Below are 10,609 nucleotides of genomic sequence, written 5' to 3'. Positions count from 1 at the left end.
TTGTTTATTTTAAGTTGTTAGGCCTTGAATTTCAGTTGATTTAGTTCACTATCACTTACCTTCCTGTTTTCCATTTTAGCTCTAAAAGTAAATAATGAAAGAGCTTTATACCAAATAAAATCATTTAATGTCACTTTTGCAATAAATATTGAAAAATTTGTTAGTAAATGTAAGTGCAAAAATATAAGTGCAAAATCAATGACAGATATAGCTATCCCAAAACAAGCAGTGTTAACAGTGCAACATAATACCGCACAGTATAATATTAAGGGTAGCTATTTCCCAAATATTTTAAATGAAATATTAATGAACAGAGACAACTCACTCTGTTACTGAATTTCTGTTATCCACAGATGTAGTGTGTTCGAAAACAAAGGGTTCTCTTTGGTAAGTTATATGTTTCCATTTGTCCCCAATGTCTAAAATGAGGCTCAAAATAATTCAGGGAAGGCAAATCAGATTTTTAAAAGTAGGTCTATATACTATTAGCACTTTTTAAAAAGCCTGTAACATTATTAGCATATAAGATGAACACTTTTATTAATATAATGCTTCCAGCAGTTTTGCCTCCAAATTGATTTCAAAATCACAGAATCTGAAGTTATAAGATGGAAAGGACCACCCAACCTCACAGGACATTTAACTCAACTCATTTTACAGGTAAGGAAACCAAGGCTTAAAACTGACCTGCCCAAAGTCCCACCGATAGGAACAGTGCATCCTCCTACATGCAAAGTAAGCAGCATTGTCCCTCCTTTACTGCACACAGAAATTATCTGAAGAACTTTAAAAACAGCCTGACTTTCAACTTGAGGCATTCTGACTTAGTTGGCATTGGATATGACTTGGGCATCAGAATTATTTTAAAGTTCCCAGGTGATTCCAATGTACAGCAAAGCTCGGGAATGATTGCATTAGGGTTCAGATAAGATCACCTGGGATGCTTTTGTTCATGTAATTCTGCCTCACATTCTTCCCCATTTTCCTAAAGGGCTTGTGAGTGCCTAGACATGGAGGGAAGGTGGAGGTGGGAGGATGCATATTTGCAGATACATATTTTGAAAAATGTTGCATAAGCAATTCTAATGGCTCACCTCTCCCTTTTAGAACAAGCAATACTACCCCCTCACACGTTTTTCAAAATCTTTCCTAAAAGCCAATTTTCCTATTAATTTTCTCAAGAAACCTTTCTTTCACCAACAGTGAATATGTCATATGATCATTTCTAAAACTTAATGACAGCAAATTAAAAGTTACTGTACTTCCAAAGGGAGACTTCTAAAAATTAGACTAAGTTCAGGGGAAAAAAAGCATAAAATGTACTTGTTTGAGCAAGGTTAATCTTTGAAACTACTTTTGTATTACATATGGGAACATCAGAATCATCTGAATTCAAAAAACGCTGGGACTCTAGCCAAAGTAGAGTGGTTTTTTGCTGATAGATCTAGGGCCTTGTCTGAACAAAAGCATTTAGTGATTACTTAAAAAGGTACCAAAACCCACGACTTTGGGCAGAGTCAGGGTCCAGTTTTATCTGAAACACAATTTGATCATTACTATTCTTATAAGTGAAAGAGGAAAGTGACATTATTATGAGTGTAAACCTGCAATTTTTAATTAAATATAGCACTTACAGATAATTTAATTAGCAAAAAAAACTAGTACATTAGAACCAAAATTAAGTTTATAAGCTAGTTATATTTTTAACTGTAAAAATGGGGGTAAGGACATTGATATTCTAAAGTAGCATTTTCTAAACTGTGTTCTGAAAATCAACACTTGTAATCCAACGTGTTAATAATGTTCAAAGGACAACCCAATGGAGCTTATTTTTTGTTGTTAATGCCTTTTAAATAAACTTGAATGGTTCATCTTAGTGTGTTTTTAAAGTATATCTGTGATTGTACATCTCAAAGGTGCTCATGCTTGATTAGGTATATTTCAATACAGATACATTTGGCTGCCAATATAAGACAAGCTGTTCCTTCTTCCAAGAATAGTTTCCAAAGTAGTATGCATTACTTCAGGCCTATAGCTCATAAAGAACTATTTTTTTTTCTTCAGAAACTTCCAATAAGAAACACCTCTCCTTTTCATTATGCTCAACATTATCTTAAGGTAAATGCATCACATAAGGAGCTACACTTTTTCTGGAATTGCGTATTTGGTAACTGGCTTTCCCTTCCTCTACGCAGTCTAAGATTAAAACAGAAATTGAAAATTCATAGTTAGGCCCTTGAAATTAATATATAATTGATATCAATTTCTCAAACTGATCCCTTAAAAAGGACAGCCAAATGACTAAAAGGACTGAGGATGGCTGGGATGCTTTTAGTATAAGGGAGTCTGTCACTCTGCCCTTGGCAGCCTAGTTGTACTCACTATTTTACTGTTGTTCTACAGTTAGGCTGGTTGACTGTGTTGTTTTCTAGACACACCATTGAGCATGAGCTGTCCTTTCTAATAAGCTGTCCTGGAGATACCTGAAGGGAAAAAAGGAACAGCAGAATATGTCACAGTAAGTTAAACCTATAAAAGTGTGGTTTTTCCTTTGGTTAAAATGTCAAGTGATAATGGTAGTAATATTCTCCAGGGAGTAGGGGGCTGCGGGGGTAAACTCACAACTAATGGGCACGAACATGGTGAGCATTGCAGAGGGGAAGGGCATGCCTCTAAACCTCACTTGAGTGAGGCAAAGACATAAAGCGTAACCAGAAGATATTTGCACTTCAGTCGTTATTGCAGCATTATTCACAATGGGTAAAATATGGAATCAGCTTAAGTGTTTATCAAGGGACGAATGGATAAGAAAGATGTGGTGTATGTACACAATGGAGTGTTATTTAGCCATGAAAAAGAAGGAAATTTTGTCATTTGCAGGAACATGGATGGATCTGGAGGACATTGTTTTAAGTGAAATAAGCCAGGCACAGAAAGACAAATATTTCATTTTCAAACTCATATATGGGACCTAAAAATAATTGATCTCATGGAGATAGTGAATAGAATGGTGGCTACTAGAGATTGGTAAGGGTGGTGGGAAGGAGTAATGAAGAGGTGTTGGTTAATGGGTAATACAGTTAAATACAAGGAAAAAGTTCTAGTGTTCAATAGTGCAATAGGGAAACTATAGTTAACAACAATTTATTATATTTCAAAATAGCTACAAGTCTTCAAATGTTCCCAACAGAAAGCAATGATAAATGTTTCAGGTGAATCATGTCCCAATTACCCTGATTTGATCATTATATGTTATATGCTTGTATCAAAATATAACATGTACTCCATGAATATGTACAATTATTATGTATCAATAAAAAAATGTAAAAAAAAAGTCAAGTGATAAAGCATTAAGATATTTCTTATACTCCATAAATTGCCTGTGTGGTATCTATGTGTGGCTCTATAGGAAACCCACTAAAGGCTCTTCACTTCCTCAGACAATGTTTGAAAAATGGCTTATAAAATGCTGCCTTTGATATAATACCTATAGTGAAATCCGGCAAGAATCTATTGTGAGTTCAATTTATAAATAATTTTAAAAGTTTAAAATAAGAGTTCAGGTACAAGTGCAGGGACACAGACCAGGGGAACAGAACAGAAAATCCAGATGTAAAACCATCCTCATATAGTCATCTAATCTTTGACAAAGCAGACAAAAGCATACTCTGGGGAAAAGAATCCTTATTCAATAAATGGTGCTGGGAAAACTGGATAGCCACATGTAGAAGACTGAAACAGGACCCACAGCTTTCACCTCTCACAAAAATCAAATCACGGTGGAAAACAGACTTAAACCTTAGGTCAGAAACTACTAGAATTCTAGAAGAAAATGTGGGAAAGACTCTTATAGACATTGGCCTAGGCAAAGAATTTATGAAGGAGACCCCAAAGGCAATTACAGCAATAGAAAAAATAAATTAATGGGGTCTGATTAAATTAGAAAGCTTCTGCACAGCCAAAGAAACAGTCAGGAGAGCAAACAGACAACCTACAGAATGAGAAAAAATTTTCACATGCTACATGTCCTACAAAGGACTAATAACTAGAATCTATTCAGAACCTTGGAAAATCAGCAAGAAAAAATCAAACAACCCAATCAAAAAGTGGGCAAACGACATGAATACCAATTTTTCAAAAGAAGATATAAGAATGGCTAACAAACATATGAAAAAATGCTCAACATCTCTAATCATCAGGGAAATGCAAATCAAAACCACAATGAGATATCACTTAACTCCAGTGAGAATGACCTTTATCAAAAAGTCCCCAAACCATAAATGTTGGCATGGATGCAGAGAGATAGGAACACTCATACTCTGCTGGTGGGACTGCAAAGTTCTGCAACCTCTGTGGAAAGCAATATGGAGATACCTTAAACAGATACAAGTGGACCTACCATTCGATACAGCAATCCCATTATTGGGCATCTACCCAAAAGAACAAAAGACATTCTGTAAAAAAAGACATCTGCACCTGAATGTTTATAGCAGCACAATTCAAAATCACATAGATGTGGAAACAACCCAAATGTCCATCACTACATGAATGGATTAGTAAAATGTGGTATATGTATACCATGGAGTATTACTCAGCTATAAGAAATAATGGTGATATAGAATCTCTTATGTTCTCCTGGATAGAGTTGGAACCCATTCTACTATGTGAAGTATCCCAAGAATGGAAAAATAAGCACCACCTGTACTCACCAGCAAATAGGTTTCCCTGATCATCACCTAAGTGCACATTTGGGAATAACACCAATTGGGTGTCAGGCAGATGTGGGGGAAAGGAAGGGGATGGGTGTATACCTACATAATGAGTGCGATGCGCACTGTCTGGGGAATGGACAGGCTTGAAGCTCTGACTCGGGGGGGGGGGGCATGGGCAATATACATAACCTAAACTTTTGTACCCCCATAATATACTGAAACAAAAAAAAAGAGTTCAGTGTTTTTTTTCTTAGGTGATAAAAAACTGAGATTTTTAGTATTTATTTATTACAGTAAAATGTAATGCCTTCAATGATATTGGGATAAGAGAAATTTATTGCAGTAAATTAAAGCCTAATATAAAGTTTACTAATTTGCTCACACTAAATGTATTAGTTCAGGAGACAGTGTGATGAAACAAATGTTTTAGAGACACAGGCCCTTTGTGCCAGGGCTGCTCAATGACCAACAACTGAGGGGACTGTAGGTCTCCCTGGGGCTGTTTTCTTAATGGAAAATAAAATTATTACTTTAAGACTCTCATAGCCAAAGAATGGAGGACAAAAACAACTTTTTTAGTTTAACTTTCACTTCATGTTTAAATAAGACTGCCATTATACTACTCAAATGAGAACTTTAGAGAATACTTTCCACTCATTTCAAAATTTTATTAATTTTATTCTATAAGCTATTTGACATATGTCATGGCACTATCCTGCCTCACTCTTGCTGCTCTCTGGCTGGAATGCCTTTTCCTTCCTCCAGTCCCAGCAAACTGGACCTACCTACCTTCCAGGATACCTTTGCCAGCCTCCACACCACAAAACTCTTCCCTTTGTGTGCACTCATATGTTTATTTCACCACTTGTTACATGGTAACAATTGCTTGCAGGAAAGCCCCCTCATAAAAAAACCAAGCTTCTGCATCGTAAGAGGGACTCTTACTCTTTTTATCTCCAGCTGCTGAGCGGAGATTTTGGGACAAATTAGTGCGAATAAGTGTTTGACAAATTATTACTTAAAATCAGTTACAATTTGGAAGATAAATCTTGCTACAGACACAAATTAGTGAGACTTTATCTGTAATGATATCAGAGGTTAGAATAAACTTTTTGAGCCCTGTAGAAAATAAACTATGTTTAAAACACTTTATAAGTATCCATTTAGTTGCAAAGAATGCAACAGTCAAATAATGAAATATCCTAAACAATGTTAAGACAGCTCTCTTCCTTAAAAATGAAATTAGCAGAAATAATGTATACATTATGAGGACATACTGTATCTAACAAGATATACTGTTAGACTCTTTGATTCTGTAAAATTAAATAAAAAAAAAAAATGAAATTAGCAGGCTGGGCACGGTGGTTCACACCTATAATCCTAGCACTCTGTGAGGCCGAAGTGGGAGGATCACTTGAGGCCAGGAGTTCGAGACCAGCCTGAGCAAGGGTGAGACCTCCTCTCTACTAAAAATAGAAAGAAATGATCTGGACAGCTGAAAATATATACAGAAAGAAATTATCCAAGCATGGTGGCACATGCCTGTAGTCCTAGCTACTCAGGAGGCTGAGGCAGAAGGATTGCTTAAGCCCAGGAGTATGAGGTTGCTGTGAGCTAGGCTGATGCCACGGCACTCTAGCCCAGACAACAGAGTGAGACTCTATCTAAAAAAAAAAAAAATGAAATTAGCAACCAAATAACAGTGACTGAATAGTTGGAAGAAACAGCAGCATTCTTTAAAACCACACAGTACCAATGATTTTAATGCATTAAAAAAAAAAACTAATTCAGATGAGCTTTCTTTCCTCCTATTAATATGATAGTTTTTAACATGTTGTCACATTCTCCTATCAGTAGCCCCCACAAATACATGAAAGACAGGGAAGGGAGAAGATCTACTTGTTGCCTTTAAAAGTACACAGCATTTAAAAGTTGCCAGTAACTGACAATAAGAAATATCCACATGATCTAACACCCTTTTGTTTGTTTCAGTTGTTTCTACTGCAAAATCACTTATTAATAAAAAGTCCCAGACTTATATTTTTGAGAAGTATTACTATTTGGAGGGCCCAATTCTCCTTTAATTTAGAAATGTTTTAATTCTATCTAACTCTTTTGTGTTTCTTAACCTATTCAGTTAATGTGTACATATTAACTCTGTGTTAATGTGTATACTTTTATAATCTCAAAAAACAAATGCAGCATGAAAAATGAAAACTAACTCATTCAAATACTTTCATTCCAAGTGAAAGAAGGTATCTTTTAAGGTCACTACTGTTAGGTGCTAATATGGCATACACTACACCATAACAAAAGTTAGTTCTTATGAAAAATATGTACATGAGAATAAACAGAACAGAGAGGAAATGGACCAAAATAAAGACTAGATTGTAGAACCTGACATGATGATTTCTCCAATTTTTCACTCTTTAAGATTTTCTGTCATGAATGCATATGGTTTGTCTCTGAAAATATTAATGCTAAAACCTTTAAAACTTTGAATTACATGTGGCTTTTAGTGAATCACCAACTTACGGGGCCTCATTTAGTGAATCAGCAACTTATGGTCTACTGGCTAGATCCAGCCAAAGAAACACTAAACACTTCCCCATCAGTCCAGCCTTAATCTATACTCCAGCTTGAAGACAGAGGAATTATTCATTCCAGAAAAATGGCCATTTCTACTTGCTTGCTTTTTTCCCACAACCAGGCCATTCTCAAATTTCAAGATGATCAGAAAAAGATAGATGTAAAAACTCTGAGCTAACAAGTACACAGCAAGAGACATACAGCAAGTGCATGTAATTTCAGCTATTCAAACTCTTCAATATCAAGAGCATCCCTTTGTCTCTTGAGACTAGAGGGTGGCAGAATTAAGTTTCTGAGCAAACCAATTATAGCTTCTAACAGGTAATATTCTCCTCATCTTGCTTTAAATCTTGACAATTGCCTTTTATGGCTAAAGCCTTACCATTGTCATCTTACAATCACAACAAACTATACTGACAAACTTAAGGATAAAAATGCAAATACTAAAAAAAATTAAACAGCAAAAACTCTACCAATAGTTTAGTGTTCATAGATATTATTTCAGGTAGTCACAAAATAGAAAGGGACAGAGAATTGCATTTATCTTCAGTCAACACAAATACCAGAATATAGAATTTTATAGTCATTAAGAGGAAAGGAAAGAGGGTACTTAGTAGATTTAAAGTTGAATAGCAAAGACTAGAAAATAACACCTAGAAATCACAACCCAAGTCTTACCATAAAAGGTCAAGTACCCACTGAAATCCTGTCCCACCCACTGACTTTTTCCATTGTGCCTACTCTCTCTGACTTTAAACCCATTAAAAAAATAAAAGTGAACTAAACTTTTCCTCTGCCTTTTTTTAAAAGACAGACTTTGGATTTTCTGTCTTTCTTTCTTTTTTTTAAAGAATTGATGACTTCTCATTCACTTAAAGATATCTAACACGGTGCACTCTTGAAAAAAGTTCCCTGTATGTTGCACAGTGATAGGACCATATGGCAGGGTGCAGAGTTGGAATTCAACTACTAAATGAGGGCTTAGTAGAAAAGTGTGATATGATTATTATAGGAATAACTAAAACTTGCCTGAACTAATATTACTAATTATATTGAATTTAAACTTAGATTTATACTTTAAATTTAAATTTATATTTAAATTTAATTTTACTTTACTTTAACTTAACTTACTGAAATTTAACTTTACTTTAACTTACTTAAATTTAACTTTACTTTACTTTAAATTTATACTTAAATTTAAATTTATACTTCTAAATTTGGGTTTAATGGGTGGACCATGAATTTATTTCCTCTCCCTCCTGAAATTCATTAGAATTAAAGGTATAAAATAAAGGTTGTATATAAGACGAGGAAAAAGGATTGACAGCAGATGATTTTTAATATTGAAAGATAAAAAGATGACAAACGGGCGGTAACTGGTGTGGAAGTACAACTTTGGTGCACCCAGAGAGTGACTGGAACAGCCTCATTGAACTCAAGGCAGTCTCAGAATTCAGAAGGCACATGGCACTGTGGGAGGCAGGTGAAACAAAACAAAAGCCAACAAAGTTGAAAATCTGTGGTTAGAGCCCCACCTCCACCTGTGCCCTCATCTTATAAGGAATTTAGATGTGTATTCCTGGAGCTATAAACCTGAGTGTTTCTAGGCTCAGAGGTACCAGTCTCAGAGATACCAGGGCTGAAATTTGGAAAATGGGAAAAGTCCATTCACTGAAAAATGTACAAGTAGCCAAGCTTGCACTCCTCAGGTAGAAAGTGGGGAGCTCTTTCTCCGAAGAGACTGAACTGTCCTAGAGAAAAGACCCTCAGGTAATACACTGAGGTCCCCCAAATGAAAAGCCGGCTTGTCCTTCAAATCCTCACAGTGAAAGCCATCAGTTAACAAAAGTCCTGCTCATGCATGGAGTTTCCAATTAGAAAAATATAGGTACCATCACCACACATTTGAGGGAAGGCTCCAACAATAGAGATCAAAACAACAGGAAAAAGGAATTTATAGAAGTGGTAAAAATTCAGTAGAAAATAAAAACTTTTAAAAATTTCTTAGAATGCTCTCAAAAAGACAAAACTTTTAATTGAAGTGTTAGAGTATACAGTCAAAGAATCCCCAGGAAGTAGAATAAAAAGACAAACTGGAAAGAAGTGGAGGGATAATTAAAGATCAATGCAGAAATACTGGTCAAAGAGGCCCAACATTTGAATAAGGATATAAGAAAAAAGGAGGAACAGAAAAAATAGCAAGGAAACAAAACTCTCTAGAAGAGGTGGACTGCAAACTTAGTGGACCCAATAAAATGAAAAAAATCCCCCCAAACCATATTACAAAATTGGATTAATCCCAGGGATAGAGAATGCACTAAAATTCTTTCAGAGAAGGAATGGGGGGAAGATGACAAATTGGTTATATATCACACAATGGCAACAGATTCAAGGACAACACTAAATTGAGAACACAATAAGAAATGTCTTCAGATGATGAAATTTAGTTTCAACCTAGAATTATATGTTCTATCAAATGGGAGGGATTTTCAGACAGGCTAGATCTCCAAAAATGTCTGCCCATGTGCCCTTTCCTGGGGGAATGTGCTCCAGTAAAACTAGGGATTATGGCCAGGTGAGGTGGCTCAAGCCTGTAATTCCAGTACTTTAAGAAGCCAAGGTGGGAGAATTGCTTGAGGAAAGAAGCTTGAGACCAGTTTGATCAACACAGAAAGACACCATCTCTGCAAAAAAAAAAAAAAAAAATTATCCAGGTGTGGTGTCATATGCCTGTAGTCCCAGCTACCTGGGAGGCTGAGACAGGAAGATTGCTTGAGCCCAGGGGATTGAGGGTGCAGTGAGTTAGGATGATGACACTGCACTCTAGCCTGGGCAACAGAGAAAGACCCTACCTCAAATACAAAACAACAAAAGCCCTTCAAGATGTATAACAAGACACGGGAAACACAGAACCTATGGCATAGGGGATCCGACACAAGAGAGCCATTATGTGAGATCCCAGAGGACTTCAAAGAGATGTCCCAGAAAAACAGGCTAACAAAGCAGGACTAGCAAAACAAAGCAGTCCATACTGGAGGAGAATGACAAAAGGCTGAGAGGAGTTGTCTCCAAGAGAAAAATGAAACAGTTATATTTTAGTAGACGGAAAATATTTAGATGGGCATGTGACAAATGTCACAAAATTTGGGGGATTAATAGCTGCTAGAAAACAGGCAAATAAATATAGTCAGGAAATTAATTCCACAAGAAATAGAAGGATGTGAAAGCAGGGAGACCAGCCGGTGACTACTTATTTGGTTGTGTGAGCTAATGTAGGCTAACAAAAGGGGATTGTCTGGGAGAAGTGA

This window comes from Eulemur rufifrons, chromosome 30, assembly GCF_041146395.1.
Source record: "Eulemur rufifrons isolate Redbay chromosome 30, OSU_ERuf_1, whole genome shotgun sequence".
In the NCBI taxonomy this organism is placed as follows: Eukaryota; Metazoa; Chordata; class Mammalia; order Primates; family Lemuridae; genus Eulemur; species Eulemur rufifrons.
Note: the sequence above shows the minus strand (reverse complement) of the source record.